Consider the following 19,950-nt stretch of genomic DNA (forward strand, 5'->3'; position numbering starts at 1 on the left):
GCTTGTGAACCTGATCATTTAGGATGTAATGTGTTCAAACAAACCAGACATGACAATTACATCGCACCCTCCATTCAGGACAAAGCCTTCTTGAAAATAATGGAAGAAGGATTACAAAAGGACACAGACAAGAGCTGGACAGCTCCATTACAATTCAAGTCGCCACGTCAAAAACTCCCTAACAACAGAATTTCACCATTTAATTACAGTAACCTACTGGTTCCAGTATAAAACTGTTTTTAAAAACTGCTATGCAGTATGAATACATTTGCATAGCAGTTTTTAAAAACAGTTTTATACTGGAACCATTAGCTGCCAGTAGGCTACTGTAATTAAATGGTGAAATTTCTTGCAGTGTGAGATAATGCCAAAAAAACAATAAAAAATTATTCAAACACAACTCCTAAACCAAACATGCAAAATGTCTAAAAATGCCTATAATATTGAATCAATGTGCGTTTCACTAGAATCAGTTGTTTTTGTAAGGTTTGCAAATACAAAAATTAGGTTTTACCCATAATGACAGTATAACTGCCACACTCAACATGAAACCACACATGAAAAATGTCTAATAATGAATGTATCTTTGTGAGTTTTACTAGAAACATTTCTTTTGTAAGGTTTGCAAACACGAAAGTTATTTTCTTTTCACTCAATATGACAGTATAAGTGCCACGCTCAATATGTAAGTTATTTAAACATAACTCCTAAACTACACATGAAAAATGGCTAATAATGCTTTAAATAATGCATTCCTGTGAGTTTTGCTCGAAACATATGCTTTTTTTAGGCTTGCAAACACAAAAACTAGTTTTTTACTCAATATGACAATAATGTCCTTAGAATCCTGAGATAATGCGAAAAAAGCAATAAAGATGTATTTAGTCATAATTCCTAAACCAAACATGCAAAATGTCTAAAAATGAATTAAGAAATGTATCTTTGTCAGTTTTACTATAAACATTTTCCTTCGTAAGATTTTCAAAGACACAAATTAATTTTTTTACTCAATATGACAGTTTAACTGCCACACTCAATATGTAAGTTATTTAAACATGACTCCTAAACTACACATGAACAATTGCTAATATTGCCTCAAATGATGCATTCTTGTGAGTTTTGCTCGAAACATATGCTTTTTTAAGGCTTGCAAACACAAAAAGTAGTTTTTTACTCAATATGATAATAATGTTCTTAGAATCCTGAGATAATGCGAAAAAAGCAATAAAAATGTATTCCATCATAATTCCTAAACCAAACATGCAACATGTCTAAAAATGCCTGTAATATTGAATCCATTTGAGTTTTACTAGAATCAGATAATCTTTTGTAAGGTTTGCAAATCCAAAAATTAGGTTTTACTCACTATAACAGTTATTAAACATAACTAGTAAACCACCCATGCAAAATGGCTAAAAATGCCTGAAATAATGCATCATTGGGAGTTTTACTCTAAACATATGCTTTTTTTAAAGCCTGCAAACACAAAAAGTAATTTTTTACTCCATATGACTGTAATGTTCTTAGAATCCTGGGATAATGCAAAAAAAGCAATAAAAACCTATTCAAACATGACTCCTAAACAACAGATTGCAAAATGGCTAATAATACCTGGAGATATGTATCTTTGTTAGTTTTACTAGAAAAATAATCTTTTGTAAGGTTTGCAAAGACACAAGTTAGTTTTTTTTACTCAATATGACAGTATAGCTGTCATACTAAATATGAAATGTATATAAAAATAACTCCAAAACCAAACATGCATTATGTCTAAAAATGCCTGTAATATTGAATCTATGTGAGTTTTACCAGAATCAGGTATTTTGGTAAGGTTTACAAAAACAAAAATTATGTTTTACTCATAATGACAGTATAACTGCCACAAACAATATGACAGTTTTTTCAAACATAACTCCTAAACCACAAATGCAAAATGGCTAATATTGCCTGGAGAAATATAGTTTTGTGAGTTTTACTGGAAAAAATATATTGTGTAAGGTTTGCAAAAACAAAATGTAGTTTTTTACTCAATATGACAATTATGTTCTTAGAATCCTGAGATAATGCGAAAAAAGCAATAAAAAAGTATTCCATCATAATTCCTAAACCAAACATGCAAAATGTCTAAAAATGCCTGTAATATTGAATCCATGTGAGTTTTACTAGTATCAGTTGTTTTCTTAAGGTTTTCATATACAAACATTAGGTTTTACTCACTATGAGTAGTAGCAGTCACACTCATGACAGTTATTAAACATAACTAGTAAACCACACATAAAAAATAGCTAATAATGCCTGAAATAATTCATCATTGGGAGTTTTACTCTAAAAATATGCTTTTTTAAGGCTAGCAAAAACAGAAAGTAGTTTTTCACTCAATATGACAGTAATGTTACTGGAATCATGAGATAATGCGAAAAAAGCAATACAAATGTATTCAAACATAGCTAATAAAGCCTAGAGACATGTATATTTGTTAGTTTTACTAGAAAAATGATCTTTTGTAAGGTTTGCAAAGACACAAGTTAGTTTTTTAAATTTAATACTACTGTATAACTGTCATACTAAATATGAAAGTTATTTGAACATAAGTCCAAAACCAAACATGCAATCTGTCTAAAGATTTTTGATATAATGCATCCTCGTGAGTTTTACTCGAAACATATGCTTTTTTAAGGCTTGCAGACACAAAAAGTAGTTTTTTTTTACTTAATATGACAGTAATGTTTTTAAAATCCTGAGACAATGCGAAAAACACAATAAAAATGTATTCCAACATAATTCCTAAACCAACCATGCAAAATTCCTAATAATGCGTGAAAATTTTATCTTTGTGAGTTTTACAAGAAAAATCATATTTTGTAAGGTTTGCAAAGACACACGTTATTTTTTTTATTCAATATTACAGTATAGCTGTCATACTATATATGAAGGTTATATAAACATAATTTCAAAACCAAATATGCATAATGTCTAAAAATGCCTGTAATATTGTATCTATGTGAGTTTTACTAGAATCAGATTTTTTTGTAAGGTTTGCAAATACAAAAAATAGGTTTTACTCACTATGACAGTATACTGCCACACTCAATATGACAGTTTTTTAAACATAACTCCTAAACAACACATAAGCAATTGCTAATAATGCCTGGAGAAATGTATCTTTGTTAGTTTTACTAGAATAATGATCTTTTGTAAGGTTTGCAAAGACACAAGTAGTTGTTTTACTCAATATGACTACACATGAAAGTTAGATAAACATTACTCCAAAATTTAAACATGCCTGTAATATTGAATCCATGTGAGTTTTACCAGAATCAGGTATTTTGGTAAGGTTTACAAATACAAAAATTAGATGTTACTTATGACAGTATTACTGCCACTTCAATATGACAGTTATTTAAACATAACTCTTAAACCACACATGTAAAAAGGCTGATATTGCCTGGAGAAATGTATCTTTGTGAGTTTTACTAAAAAAAAAATGTTGTATAAGGGTTGTAAAGACACAAGTTAGTTTTTTTTTACTCAATATGACAGTGTAACTGTCTGATTAAATATGAAAGTTATATAAACATAACTCCAAAAGCCAACATGCATTATGTCTAAAAATGCCTGTAATATTGTATTCATGTGAGTTTAACTAGAATCAGTTGTTTTTGTAAGGTTTGCAAATACAAACTATAGGTTTTTCTCACAATGACAGTATACTGTCACACTCAATCTGACAGTTATTTAAACATAACTCCTAAACCACACATGCAAAATGGCTAATAATGCCTGGAAAAATGTATCTTTGTGAGTTTTACTAGAAAAAATATATTTTGTAAGGTTTGCAAAGACACAAGTTAGTTGTTTTACTCAATATGACAGTATAACTGTCATACTAAATCCATCCATCCATCCATTTTCTTCCGCTTATCCGAGGTCGGGTTGCGGTGGCAGCAGCCTTAGCAGAGAAGCCCAGACTTCCCTCTCCCCAGCCACTTTGTCCAGCTCTTCTCGGGGGATCCCGAGGCGTTCCCAGGCCAGCCGGGAGACCTTTTCTTGCAAATGTGTCCTGGGTCTTCCCCGTGGCCTCCTGCCGGTCGGACTTGCCCTAAACACCTCCCTAGGGAGGCGTTCGGGTGGCATCCTGAGCAGATGCCCGAACCACCTCATCTGGCTCCTCTCAATGTGGAGGAGCAGCAGCTTTACACTGAGTTCCTCCCGGATGACAGAGCTTCTCACCCTATCCCTAAGGGAGAGACCTGCCACCCGGCGGAGGAAACTCATTTCGGCCGCTTGTACCCGTGATCTTGTCCTTTCGGTCATAACCCAAAGCTCATGACCATAGGTGACGATGGGAACGTAGATCGACCGGTAAATTGAGAGCTTTTCCTTCTGGCTTAGCTCCTTCTTCACCACAACGGGTCGATATAGCGTCCTCATTACTGAAGACGCCGCACCAATCCGCCTGTGGATCTTAAGATCCACTGTTCCCTCACTCGTGAACAAGACTCCTAGGTACTTAAACTCCTCCACTTTGGGCAAGATCTCCTCCCCAACCTGTAGATGGCACTCCACCCTTTCCCGGGCGAGAACCATGGACTTGGACTTGGAGGTGCTAATTCTCATCCAAGTCGCTTCACACTCGGCTGCAAACCGATCCAATGAGAGCTGAAGATCCTGGCCAGTTGAAGCCATCAGGACCACATTATCTGCAAAAAGCAGAGACCTAATCCTGCAGCCACCAAACCGGATCCCCTCAACACCATGACTGCACCTAGAAATTCTGTCCATAAAAGTTTTGAACGGAATCGGTGACAAAGGGCAGCCTCACTGGAAAGGGGTCCGACTTACTGCCGGCAATGTGGACAAAGCTCTGACACTGATCAGACAGTCCGATACCCCATACTCTCTGAGCACTCCCCACAGGACTTCCCGGGATACGGTCGAATGCCTTCTCCAAGTCCACAAAGCCCATGTAGACTGGTTAGGCAAACTCCCATGCACACTCAAGGACCCTGCCGAGAATATAGAGCCGGTCTAAAGTCCCACGACCAGGACGAACAGTGTGGTTTTCGTCCTGGTCGTGGAACTGGAGGATCCGAGGTTCGACTATCCAGCGTAGCCTCCTCTCCAGTACACATGAATAGACCTTACCGGGAAGGCTGAGGAGTGTGATCCACGATAGTTGGAACACACGCTCCGGTTCCCCTTCTTAAAGAGAGGAACCACCACCCCGGTCTCCCAAACCAGAGGTACCGCCCCCAAAGTCCACGCGATGTTGCAGAGTCTTGTCAACCAAGACAGCCCCACAGCATCCAGAGCCTTAAGGATCTCATCCACCCCCGGGGCCTTGCCACCGAGGAGCTTTTTAACTACCTCAGCAACTTCAGCCCCAGAAATAGGAGAAACCACAAGAGATTCCCCAGGCACTGCTTAAACATAGGAAGACATGTTGGTGGGATTGAGGAGGTCTTCGAAGTATTCCCTCCACCGATCCGTAATAGCCACAGTAAAGGTCAGCAGCACACTGCCCCACCCCATGGCAGATAGGCTCTTTCTTCAGTGTTTGATGGCTTCCCTCACTGCTGGTATCCACCAGCGGGTTCTAGGATTACCGCCACGACATGCACCAAACACCTTGAAGCCACAGCTCCAATCAGCCGCCTCGCCAAGAGGGGCACGGAAAATGTTCCAGCACCTCCCTCGTGACATGTTCAAAGTTCTTCCGGAGGTGGGAATTGAAACTCTCTCTGACAGGAGACTCTGCTAGGCGTTCCCAGCAGACCCTCACAATGCATTTGGGCCTGCCAGGTCTGTCCGGCATAATCCCCCACCATCGGAGCCAGCTCACTACCAGGTGGTGATCGGTAGAAAGCTCTGCCCCTCTCGTCACCCGAGTGTCCAAAACATGAGGCCGCAAATCCGATGACACAACTACAAAACTGGGCCAGCACTCGTTTGACTAGCTGAAAAAAAAAATATATTTGGGAGGAGTGCTGGGGTCACTCCCGGGAGGGATGGCAAGTATTAGAAGTAGCGGTGTTACTGCGGCACTGCCGCAATGTATAATCAACGGTCCAGCTTTAGTGTTAATTTGATATTGCCTCAAGTTTGACACCCATGACCTTCACTGTAAAAAATTACTGTAAAAATAAAAAATAAAATTACAGTTTTATCCATTTTCTACCGCTTATTCCCTTCGGGGTCGCGGGGGGCGCTGGAGCCTATCTCAGCTACAATCGGGCGGGAGGCGGGGTACACCCTGGACAAGTTGCCACCTCATCGCAGGGCCAACACAGATAGACAGACAACATTCACACTCACATTCACCACTAGGGCCAATTTAGTGTTGCCAATCAACCTATCCTGTTCTTCTTAAATGCAGTTAAGTACTGTAAATTTTGTTGCAATTTTCAAAAAATATCGACCAGCACTAAGTTACTGTAAAACCTACAGTATAATTCAGTATTTTTCAGACTTGTTTCTTGGGTCCGCCCACAATTCGTCCAACCGAGCTTCATTTCACCTGGCCGCCCCTGCTAAATCCATCCTACTGCATCGTGTGTTTTTGATAACAAGGTAAGAGTCACTTGTACCTTGACGTGTCATTTTCTGTTTGAATTACTTTTTATATATATTTATAAAGTCCGAAATGACATAGCATCACAGACAGCATCACAGACACTATCGTTGACCACGCGCATGTACCGCCGCATGCTAGCTAGCTAAGTTTTCTTCTTTTTTGTCATAGTCATCATAAAAGATGATAACTTGCAACATATGTGCTACGACTTGCAGCAATGTATTTGCGTATGTTAGACACATGCGGAATCATTGTTGTATGCCTAATGCATCGTTTAAGTGTGCTTTCCCTAAATGCACAAGAGTTTTTTCCAACTTCTCAGCCTTCAAAACTCACAGCCGTCGTCATAAATATGGCAAGAGTAGGACTGATATGTACAGCGCAGAAGGTTTACCTTGTAATATTGTCTCATGTAGCGCGAAGTGCGATGATATACGGGCCCTTCTCCTGCATTTGAAAAGTCATATTACCGAAGGTAGGACAGTTACGTGCCCCTTCAGTCAATGTGAAAAAAGATTTACAGTTAAGTCTACTTTCACATCGCACGTGTCAAGGAAGCACTACGGCTACACTGAACGAAGTTTGACTTGCTCAACAGCAAATCCAAGCAGCTCTTGTGTTATTAACACTGATGATGACTATTGTGATATGCAACTTGAGAATTCAGGATATTCCTGTTATGAAGACATGGAGGTCTACTTGCATTAAAAAAATGTTCACAACACTGAAAAAAGGTTGAGAACCACTGCCTAGAACCACTGCCTTAGGGCAGTGGTTCTCAACCACTCAACCTTTTGCGCGTGACGAAGTCCGAGTAACGGAAGTTATGGTACCCCGTAGAATCCTATACAAAAAGCTCTGTTTTCATTTCATAATCCCACAGTATTCTGGACATCTTTTGCAATTTTTTTAATGAACAATGAAGGCTGCAAAGAAGACAGTTGTAGGTGTGATCAGTGTATTAGCAGCGGACTACAGCAACACAACCAGGAGGACTTTGTTGGAGCGCTAGCCACGCTAGCCGTGCTAGCCGCCGACTTCACCTTGACGTCCTACGTCTCCGGGCCGCCAAACGCATCGGGTGAAGTCCTTCGTCCTTCTGCCGATCGCTGGAACGCAGGTGAGCACGGGTGTTGATGAGCAAATGAGGGCTGGCTGGCGTAGGTGGAGAGCTAATGTTTTTAGCATAGCTCTGTGCAGTCCGGTTGCTAAGTTAGCTTCAATGGCGTCGTTAGCACAGCATTGTTAACCTTCGCCCGCCTGGAAAGCATTAACCGTGTATTTACATGTCCACGGTTTAATAGTATTGTTGATTTTCTATCTATACTTCCAGTCAGGGGTTTATTTCTTTTGTTTCTATGTGCAGTTAAAGCAAGATGCTATCACGTTAGCTCGTAGCTAAAGCATTTCGCCGATGTGTTGTCGTGGAGATAAAAGGCACTGAATGTCCATTTCGCGTTCTCGACTCTCATTTTCAAGAGGATATAGTATCCGAGGTGGTTTAAAATACAAATCTGTGATCTACAATAGAAAAAGGAGAGTGTGGAATCCAATGAGCCAGCTTGTACCTATGTTAAGGTCAGAGCGAAAAAAGATACGTCCATCGCTGCCTCTCAAGTCATTCACTGTAACGTTCCTCATCTACGAATCTTTCATCCTCGCTCAAATTAATGGGGTAATCATCACTTTCTCGGTCCGAATCTCTCTCGCTCCATTGTAAACAACGGGGAATTGTGAGGAATCCTAGCTCCTGTGACGTCACGCTACTTCCGGTACAGTTAAGGCTTTTTTGTATCAGCGAGCAAAAGTTGCGAACTTTATCGTCGATTTTCTCTACTAAATCCTTTCAGCAAAAATATGGCAATATCGCGAAATGATTAAGTATGACACATAGAATGGATCTGCTATTCCCGTTTAAATTAAAACAAATCATTTCAGTAGGCCTTTAAAGTGCCCTCTTTGGGGATTGTAATAGAGATCCATCTGGATTCATGAACTTCATTCTCAACATTTCTTCACAAAAAAAGAAATCTTCAACATCAATATTTATGGAACATGTCCACATGTCTCAGCTGCATTACTGCTACGCTTTAACCACGCCTCCATTGTTTTCTACATGGATAGTTGATTGACAGTTGGTGCCGTGTGGCACCGCCAGGTAGGGTCAAACCATCATGGCATGGGGGAAACTCTGGCTTTATGGTAATGAATGGAATAGCCTACTTGATTAGATGTTCAGTTTATGAACTTACATTCATATTTTGTCGAAGTATTATTCAATAAATATATTTATAAAGGGTTTTTGAATTGTTGCTATTTTTAGAATATTTTTTAAAAATCTCACGTACCCCTTGGCATACCTTCAAGTACTCCCAAGAGTACGCATACCCCCATTTGAGAACCACTGCCTTAGGAGACTAGATGTAAACAGAGTAAAGAGAGAGCGAGTGAGGTGGCCATTCCAAATACTTTTAAAATGCTACCCATATTGGATACTGTTTAGGAACATAAACTGCATTTCTTGACTTTACCAGTTGCTGGTGACAAAGTCACAATAAAACGTTGGATGATCAGCATGGAAGGTGATGTCATCTGCAAAGGCGTCCAACCTAGCTTCATCTCAGGGCTTGCTGCCCTTCTTGCTTGGTGCTCGGACATTGGAATTTGTTCAAAGGTAAATCCTCTTGATACTGTTAAATACTGTTAGGATATTTTATTTTATATTTCTCACCTCTGTTCAGGAATTTGACTTGTCATTTCCCCAATTCTGTGCCTTAAATCAATGACTCTTCTGTTCCTTTGTGGACCTTCTTATTAGGGACCGAAGCACCAGTTTGACTCTAGGATACAGAGAAGGTAGGTAATGTGCAGGTAAAGATATGTTGACTGGGTCAAAGAAGGAAGCACCTGTTTGACCCCAGGATGCAGAGAAAGTAGGTAATGTGCGGGTGAAGATATGTTGAATGGGTAAAGGCAGGAAGCACCAGTGTGACCCCACTATGCAGAGAAGGTAGGTAATGTGCGGGTGAAGGTATGTTGAATGGGTGAAAGAAGGAAGCGCAGGTGTGGTCGACGCAATGCAGACAAGGTAGGTATGTGCAGGTGAAGATATGTTGTATGGTGAAAGAAAGAAGCACCAGTGTGACCCCAGGATGCAGGGAAGGTAGGTAATGTGCAGGTAAAGATATGTTGAATGGGTAAAGGCAGGAAACACCAGCTAGACGCCAGGATACAGAGAAGGTAGGTAATGTGCAGGTAAAGATATGTTCAATGGGTAAAGGTAGAGAGCACCAGCGTGACCACACTATGCAGGGAAGGTAGGTGATGTGCAGGTAAAGATATGTTGAATGGGTAAAGGCAAGAAGCACCAGTGTGACCCCAGGATGCAGAGAAGATAGGTAATGAGCAGGTAACGATATGTTAAATGGGTGAAAGCAGGAAACATCAGCGTAAATACACGGTCCCGTAGATGGAGAGAAAACATAAATAGAGAGAGGGATTGGGGAGGCTTTAGCATTGTCTTCCTCTCTGAATTTGTCTTAATGGGTTTTAGAGCATTCACTCATCTACAGCTGTGGTTATGGTATAGGCTCACATATATCCTAAAATTGATATTAATATTTGTGCAGTGCATATTCCTAAATAACAATGTGAGTGGAGTTCTGTATCGACTGCAAGTAATCTTCAATCACAACAGAATATCTAATATGCTTTCTCTCTTTTTTAGGCGATTCATTGGCGTTAACACCGAGAGGGGAACAAAGGATAGCCACGGAAAGGTGGTGTCCAAGAAGACCGGGAAGCTGGTTCAGAAAAAGGCAGCAACTATAAATCCTCACGTAGCCACCCTTATAAAACATCTCACAGACTTTGAGTGGGGCTTTAAGTAGCCGACAACTAAACACTGGACTCGTGTTCAGTGTTTTGTCTCCAGTTTGAAATTAAGTTGACATGTTATAAATGTTAAAATGCTTTACTGAAAATAAGAAGAATGCACTAAATGTACATTGAATGTATTTGATGCACTTTAAAATAATTGGTTAATAAAAGCATTAACTTGCCAGGCCATTTCTCCAGTCATGTTTTGCCAGCAGATTGCAGGGGTTTTGATTTTGAAAATTTAAAATTTCAATTCATTAAGTTCTAGTGGCATTATACTGTAAAGCTCAGTCTGTAGTGCTTACAATTATTTTACTGTAATTAACTGTTAATGGATATTACAGTACATACACTAAAATAACAGTGTAATGCCGCTAAACAGATGACAGTATTATGCTGTGAAGCGTATATTTGATACAGCACAGTACTGTGATACTTTTTACAGTAATAAACTGTAGTGATAAATCACAGTATGTGTGCTGTAGAAAAACAGTTTTATACTGGAACCATTAGCTGCCAGTAGGTTACTGTAATCAAACGGTGAAAATTCTTACAGTAAGGGAGAGACCCGCCACCCAGCGGAGAAAACTCATTTTGGCCGCTTGTACCCGTGATCTTGTCCTTTCGGTCTTACTCCAAAGCTCATGACCATAGGTGAGGATGGGAACGTAAATCGACCGGTAAATTGAGAGCTTTTCCTTCTGCCTCAGCTCCTTCTTACCACAACGAATCGATATAGCGTCCTCATTACTGAAGACGCCGCACCGATCAGCCTGTGCATCTCACGATCCACTCTTCCCTCACTCATGAACAAGACTCCAGGTACTTGAACTCATCCACAAGATCTCCTGCCCAACCTCGAGATGGCACTCCACCCTTTCCCGGGCGAGAACCTCGGACTTGGAGGTGCTGATTCTCATCCCAGTCGCTTCACACTCGGCTGCGAACCGATCCAATGAGAGCTGAAGATCCTGGCCAGTTGAAGCCATAAGGACCACATCATCTGCAAAAAGCAGAGACCTAATCCTGCAGCCACCAAACCGGATCCCCTCAACGCCATGACTGCGCCTAGAAATTCTGTCCACAAAAGTTATGAACAGAATCGGTGACAAAGGGCAGCCTTGGCGGAGTCCAACCCTCACTGGAAAGGGGTCCGACTTACTGCCGGCAATGCGGACCAAGCTCTGACACTGATCATACAGGGAGCGACCCGCCACAATCAGACATGCCGATACCCCATACTCTCTGAGCACTCCCCACAGGACTTCCCGGGGTGGAATGTCTTCTCCAAGTCCACAAAGCACATGTAGACTGGTTGGGCAAACTCCCATGCACACTCAAGGACCCTGCCGAGAGTATAGAGCTGGTCTACCGTTCCACGACCAGGACGAAAACCACACTGTTCGTCCTGGATCCGAGGTTCCTCCTCTCCAGTACACATGAATAGACCTTACCGAGAAGGCTGAGGAGTGTGATCTACGATAGTTGGAACACACCCTCCGGTTCCCCTTCTTAAAGAGAAGAACCACCACCCCGGTCTGCCAATCCAGAGGTACCGCCCCAGATGTCCATGCGATGCCCCAAAGCATCCAGAGCCTTAAGGAACTCCGGACGGAGCTCCTCTACCCCCGGGGCCTTGCCACCGAGGAGGTTTTTAACTACCTTGGCAACCTCAGCCCCAGAAATAGGAGAGCCCACCACAAATTCACCAGACACTGCTTCCTCATAGGAAGACGTGTTGGTGGGATTGAGGAGGTTTCGCTTGGCCTGTCGGTATGCCCGCTGCCTCTGGAGTCCCATGAGCCAAAAGGACCAGATAAGCTCCTTCTTCAGCTTGACGGCATCCCGCACTGCTGGTGGCCACCAGCGGGTTCTAGGATTACCGCCACGACAGGCACCAAACACCTTGCGGCCACAGCTCCAATCAGCTGGCTCGACAAGAGAGGCACGGAACATGATCCATTCCGACTCAATGTCCAGCACCTCCTTTGTGACATGTTCAAAGTTCTTCCGGAGGTGGAAAAAGAAACTCTCTCTGACAGGAGACTCTGCTAGGCGTTCCCAAAAGACTCTCACAATGCGTTTGGGCCTGCCAGGTCTGGCCGGCATCCTCCCCCACCATCGGAGCCAGCTCACCAGGTGGTGATCGGTAGAAAGCTCGCCCCTCTCTTCACCCGAGTGTCCAAAACATGAGGCCGCAAATCCCATGACACAACTACAAAGTCAATCATGGAACTACGGCCGAGGGTGTCCTGGTGCCAAGTGCACATATGGACACCCTTATGTTTGAACATTGTGTTTGTTATGGACAATCCGTGACGAGCACAAAAGTCCAATAACAAAGCACCACTTGGGTCCAGATCCGGGTGGCCATTTTTCCCAATCACGACTCTCCAGGTTTCACTGTCGTTGCCAACATGAGCGTTGAAGACCCCCAGCAGAACAAGGGAATCACCCGAGGGAGCACTCTCAAGGGAATCCAAAAAGAGTGGGTACTCTGAGCTGCTGTTTGGTGCGTAAACACCAACAGTCAGGACCCGTCACCCAACCAGAAAGCGGAGGGAAGCTACCATCTCGTCTACTGGGTTAAGTCCAAGTGCAGGCTTTTAGCCGGGGGGCAACAAGAATTGACAACCCAGCCTCTCATTACTTGTAACGCCAGAGTGGGAGAGAGTCCAACCCCTCTGGAGAGAACAGGTTCCAGAGCCCTTGCTGTGCGTCGAAGTGAGTCCAACTTTATCTAGCCGGGAACTTCTCCACCTCGCGCATCTGCTCAGGCTCCTTCCATCCCTGCGAGGTGACGTTCCACGTCCCAAGAGCGAGCTTATGTAGCCGATAATCGGACTGCCAAGTGCCCTGCCTTCGGCTGCCGCCCAGCTCACACTGCACCCGACCTCTATGACCCAGCCCATGAGTGGTGAGCCTATTGCAGGGGGGACCCACGTTGCCTCTTCGAGCTGGGCCCCATGGGCACCAGTCGCTCGCCATCGTGCCCCACCTCTGGGCCTGGCTCCGCAGGGGAGCCATGGTGACCCGCGCCTGGGCAAGAAAAAAATCTAGGTCCTCGATTTGTACTTTTCATAAAGGTCTTTGAGCTGCTCTTTGTCTGATTCCTCACCTAGGACCCGTTTTTCTTGGGGGACCCTACCAGGGGGTAAAGAAGCCCCTGGACAACATAGCTCCTAGGATCAGTGGGACACGCAAACCACAAAGGTGGCGGTTCAGAAAGCAGGTTATATAAACATAACTCCAAAACCAAACATGCACGATGTCTAAACATGCCTGTAATATTGTATCAATGTGGCATCCTGAGCAGATGCCCGAACCACCTCATCTGGCTCCTCTCAATGTGGAGGAGCAGCGGCTTTACACTGAGTTCCTCACGGATGACAGAGCTTCTCACCCTATCTCTAAGGGAGAGACCCACCACCCGGCGGAGGAAACTCATTTCGGCCGCTTGTACCCGTGACCTTGTCCTTTTGGTCATAACCCAAAGCTCATGACCATAGGTGAGGATGGGAACGTTGATCGACCGGTAAATTGAAAGCTTTTCCTTCTGGCTCAGCTCCTTCTTCACCACAACGGATCGATATAGCGTCCTCATTACTGAAGACGCCGCACCGATCCGCCTGTAGATCTCAAGATCCACTCTATCCTCACTCGTGAACAAGACTCCTAGGTACTTGAACGCCTTCACTTGGGGCAAGATCTCTTTCCCAACCTGGAGATGGCACTCCACCCTTTCCCGGGAGAGAACAATGGACTCGGACTTGGAGGTGCTGATTCTCATCCCAGTCGCTTCACTGCGAACCGATCCAATGAAAGCTGAAGATCCTGGCCAGTTGAAGCCATCAGGACCACATCATCTGCAAAAAGTAGAGACCTAATCCTGCAGCCACCAAACCAGGCGCAGTCAAAGCCATGACTGCGCCTAGATATTCTGTCCATTAAAGTTATGAACAGAATCGGTGACAAAGGGCAGCCTTGGCGGAGTCCAACCCTCACTGGAAAGGGGTCCGACATACTGCCGGCAATGCGGACCAAGCTCTGACACTGATCATACAGGGAGACACCCGCCACAATCAGACATGCCGATACTCCATACTCTCTGAGCACTACCCACATTCGGCCAAGGTCGAATGTCTTCTCCAAGTCCACAAAACTTATGTAGACTGGTTGGGCAAACTCCCATGCACACTCAAGGACCCTGCCGAGAGTTTAGAGCTGGTCTACCGTTCCACGACCAGGAAAAACCACACTGTTTGTCCTGGATCCGAGGTTCCTCCTCTCCAGTACGCATGAATAGACCTTACCGGGAAGGCTGAGGAGTGTGATCTACGATAGTTGGAACACACCCTCCGGTTCCCCTTCTTAAAGAGAGGAACTACCACCCCGGTCTGCCAATCCAGAGGTACCGCCCCCGATGTAGACGCAATGTTGCAGAGTCTTGTAAACCAATACTGCCCCACAGCATCCAGAGCCTTAAGGAACTCCGGACGGAGCTCATTGCCACCGAGGAGCTTTTTAACTACCTTGTCAACCTCAGCCCCAGAAATAGGAGAGCCCACCACAGACTTCCCAGGCACTGTTTCCTCATAGGAAGACGTGTTGGTGGGATTGAGGAGGTCTCGCTTGGCCTGTCGGTATGCCCACTGCCTCTGGAGTCCCATGAGCCAAAAGGACCCCATGGCTCTTTCTTCAGCTTGACAGCATCCCTCACTGCTGGTGGATTACCGCCACGACAGGCACCAAACACCTTGCGGCCACAGCTTCAATCAGCTGGCTCAACAAGAGAGGAACGGAACATGGTCCACTCAGACTCAATGTCCAGCACCTCCCTCGTGACATGTTCAAAGTTCTTCCGGACATGTTCAAAGTTCTTCAGGAGACTCTGCTAGGCGTTCCCAGCAGACCCTTACAATGCGTTTGGGCCTACCAGGTCTGACCGGCATCCTCCCCTACCATCGGAGCCAGCTCACCACCAGGTGGTGGTTGGTAGAAAGCTCTGCCCCTCTCTTCACAGAGTGTCCAAAACATGAGGCCGCAAATCCAATGACACAACTACAAAGTCAATCATGCGGCCGAGGGTGTCCTTGTGCCAAGTGCACATATGGACACCCTTATGTTTGAACATTGTGTTTGTTATGGACAATCCGTGACAAGCACAAAAGTCCAATAACAAAGCACCACTTGGGTTCAGATCCGGGTGGCCATTTTTCCCAATCACGACTCTCCAGGTTTCACTGTCGTTGCCCACATGAGCGTTGAAGTCCACCAGCAGAACAAGGGAATCACCCGAGGGAGCACTCCAAAAAGAGTGAGTACTCTGAGCTGCTGTTTGGTGTGTAAACACAAACAACAGTCAGGAACCGTCACCCAACCCGAAGGCTGAGGGAAGCTACTATCTCGTCTATTGGGTTAAAGTCCAACGTGCAGGCTTTGAGCCGGGGGGCAACAAGAATTGCCACCCCAGCCTCTCATTAGTTGCAACGCCAGTGTGGAATCTCTTCCACTCTGGCGTTGCAAGTAATGAAAGTTCAGCTTAGTCCAGCCCCTCTTGAGAGAACAGGTTCCAGAGCCCTTGCTGTGATTCCAACTATATCTAGCCGGGAACGTCTCCACCTCATGCACCAGCTCAGGCTCCTTCCCTCCCAGCGAGGTGATGTTCCATGTCCCAAGAGCGAGCATATGTAGCCGATAATCGGACCACCAAGTGCCCTGCCTTCGGCTGCCGCCCAGCTCACACTGCACCCTCTATGACCCAAGCCCATGAGTGGTGGCCCTGGAGGGGGGATCCACGTTGCCTCTTCGAGGCCCGTCAATCGCCATCGTGCCCCACCTCTGGGCCTGGCTCCACAGGGGAGCCACGGTGAACTGCGTCCGGGCGAGAAAAAATCTAGGTCCTCAATTGTACTTTTAATAAAGGTCTTTGAGCTGCTCTTTGTCTGATCCCTCACCTAGGACCTGTTTGTCTTGGAGGACCCTACACAGGGGGCATAGAAGCCCCCGGACAACATTTTCCTGGATCAGTAGGACACGCAAACCACAAAGGTGGTGGCTCAGAAGCAGGTTATATAAACATAACTCCAAACCAAACATGGCAATATGTCTAAACATGCCTGTAATATTGTTTAAATGTGAGTTTTACTAGAATCGGTTGTTTTTGTAAGTTTTGCAAATACAAAAATTAAGTTTTACTCACAATGACAAAATCACACTCAATATGACAGTTATTTAAACATAACTCATAAACTACACATAAAATGGCTAATAATGCCTGAAATAATGAATCCTTGGGAGTTTTACTGTGTTGTACATTTTGCTATCACAAAAAAGTAGTTTTTTTACGTAATATGACTGTAATGTTCTTAGAACCCTGAGATAATGGGAAAAAACCAATAAAAATGTATTTAAACCTAACTCCTAAACAACACATGCAAAATGGCTAATAATGCCAAGGGAGACATGTAACGTTGTTAGTTTAAAAAAATGATCTTTTGTAAAGATATCAAAGACATAAGCTAGTTTTTTAATTCAATATGACAGCAGAACAGTCATACTAAATATGGAAGATATATAAACATAACTCCAAAACCAAACATGTGTCATGTCTAAAAATGCCTGTAGTAATGTATTTATGTGAGTTTGTAAGGTTTGCAAAACAAAAAGTAGTTTTTTACTCAATATGAAAGTAATGTTCTTAGAATCCTGAGATAATGCGAGAAAAGCAATAAAAATGTATTCAAACACAAATTTTTAAACCAAACATGTAAAATTTCTAAAAATGCCTGTAATATTGAATCTATGTAAGTTTTTACTAGAATCAATTGTTTTTGTACGGTTTGCAAATACAAAAATTAGGTTTACACATAATGACATTATAACTGTAACACTCAATATGACAATTATTTATTTATAACTCCTAACCAAACATGAAACATGTCTAATAATGCGTGAAAAAATGTATCTTTGTGAGTGTTACTAGAAACATTTTCTTTTGTAAGGTTTGCAAAGACACAGGTTAGTTTTTTTTACTCAATATGACAGTATAACTGCCACACTCAATATGACAGTTATTTAAACACAACTCTTAAACTACACATGAAAAATGACTAACAATGCCTGAAATAATGCATTCTTGTAGGTTTTACTCGAAACATATGCTTTTTTAAGGCTTGCAAACACAAAAATTATTTTTTTACTCAATATGACAGTAATGTTCTAAAATTCTGAGATTATACGAAAAAATTTATAAAAATGATTCCAACATAATTCCTAAACCAAACATGCGAAATGTCTAAAACTGTCTGTAATATTGAATCCAAGTGAGTTTTACTAGATTTATATGATTTTGTAAGGTTTGCAAATACATAAATTAGATTTTACTCACTATGACAGTATACTGTCACACTCAATATTACAGTTTCTTAAACATAACTCAAACCACGTATGAAAAGTGGCTAATAATGCCTGAAATAATGCATCGTTGGCAGTTTTTACTTGAAACACATGCTTTTTTAAATCTTGCAAACATAAAAAGTAGTTTTTTTTAACTCAATATGACTGTATTGTTTCTTAAAATGTATTTAAACATTACTCCTAAACAACACAAGCAAAATGGCTAATAATGTCTGGAAACATGTATCTTTGTTAGTTTTCCTAGCAAAATGGTATTTTGTAAAGTTTGCATTGATACAAGCTTCAGACAGTATAACAGTCATACTAAAATGCAAGTTATATAAACATAACTCCAAAACCAAACATGTGTCATGTCTAAAAATGCCTGTAATAATGTATTTATGTGAGTTTGTAAGGTTTGCAAAACAAAAAGTAGTTTTTTTTTTCAATATGAAAGTAATGTAGAATCCTGAGATAATGCGAAAAAAGCAATAAAAATGTATTTAAACATAACTCCTAAAAAACACATGCAATATGGCTAATAATGCCTGGAGACATGTATCTTTGTTAGTTTTACTAGAAAAATTATCTTTTGTAAAGTTTGCAAAGACACAAGCTAGTTTTTTTTTATTCAGTATGACAGTATAACAGTCATACTAAATATGAAAGTTATATAAACATAACTCCAAAACCAAACATGTGTCATGTCTAAAATTGCCTGTAATAATGTATGTATGTGAGTTTGTAAGATGTGCAAAAAGAAAAAGTAGTTTTTTACTCAATATGAAAGTAATGATTTTAGAATCCTGAGATAATGCGAAAAAAGCAATAAAAATGTATTTAAACATAACTCTTAAAAAACACATGCAAAATGGCTAATAATGTCTGGAAACATGTATCTTTGTTAGTTTTCCTAGTAAAATGGTATTTTGTAAAGTTTGCATTGACACAAGCTAGTTTTTTTTTTATTCAATATGACAGTATAACAGTCATACTAAACATGAAAGTTATATAAACATAACTCCAAAACAAACGTGTGTCATGTCTAAAATTGCCTTTAATAATGTATGTATGTGAGTTTGTAAGGTTTGCAAACACAAAAAGTAGTTTTTTACTCAATATGAAAGTAATGATTTTAGAATCCTGAGATAATGCGAAAAAAGCAATAAAAATGTATTTAAACATAACTCCTAAAAAACACATGCAAAATGGCTAATAATGGCTGGAGACATGTATCTTTGTTAGTTTTACTAGAAAAAGTATATTTTGTAAAGTTTGCAAAGACACAAGCTAGTTTTTTTTAAATCCAATATGACAGTATAACAGTCATACTAAATATGAAAGTTATATAAACATAACTCCAAAACCAAACATGTGTCATGTCTAAAAATGCCTGTAATAATGTATTTATGGACGTTTGTAAGGTTTGCAAGAACAAAAAGTAGTTTTTTAATCAATATGAAAGTAATGATCTAAGAATCCTGAGATAATGCGAAAAAAGCGATACAAATGTTTTTAAACATAATTCCTAAACAACCCATGCAAAATGGGTAATAATGCCTGGAGACATGTATCTTTGTTAGTTTTACTAGAAAAATGATCTTTTGTAAAGTTTGCAAAGACACAAGCTAGTTTTTTTTTATTCAATATGACAGTATAACATTCATACTAAACATGAAAGTTATATAAACATAACTCCAAAACCAAACGTGTGTCATGTCTAAAATTGCCTGTAATAATGTATGTATGTGAGTTTGTAAGGTTTGCAAAACAAAAAGTAGTTTTTTACTCAATATGAAAGTAATGATTTTAGAATCCTGAGATAATGCAAAAAAAGCAATAAAAATGTATTTAAACATAACTCCTAAAAAACACATGCAAAATGGCTAATAATGCCTGGAGACATGTATCTTTGTTAGTTTTCCTAGAAATATATATTTTGTAAAGTTTGCAAGGACACAAGCTAGTTTTTTTAATTCAATATGACAGTATAACAGTCATACTAAATATGAAAGTTATCTAAACATAACTCCAAAACCAAAAATGTGTCATGTCCAAAAATACCTGTAATAATGTATTTATGTGAGTTTGTAAGGTTT

The sequence above is a fragment of the Entelurus aequoreus genome, linkage group LG19 (genome assembly GCF_033978785.1).
Source record: "Entelurus aequoreus isolate RoL-2023_Sb linkage group LG19, RoL_Eaeq_v1.1, whole genome shotgun sequence".
Lineage (NCBI taxonomy): Eukaryota > Metazoa > Chordata > Actinopteri > Syngnathiformes > Syngnathidae > Entelurus > Entelurus aequoreus.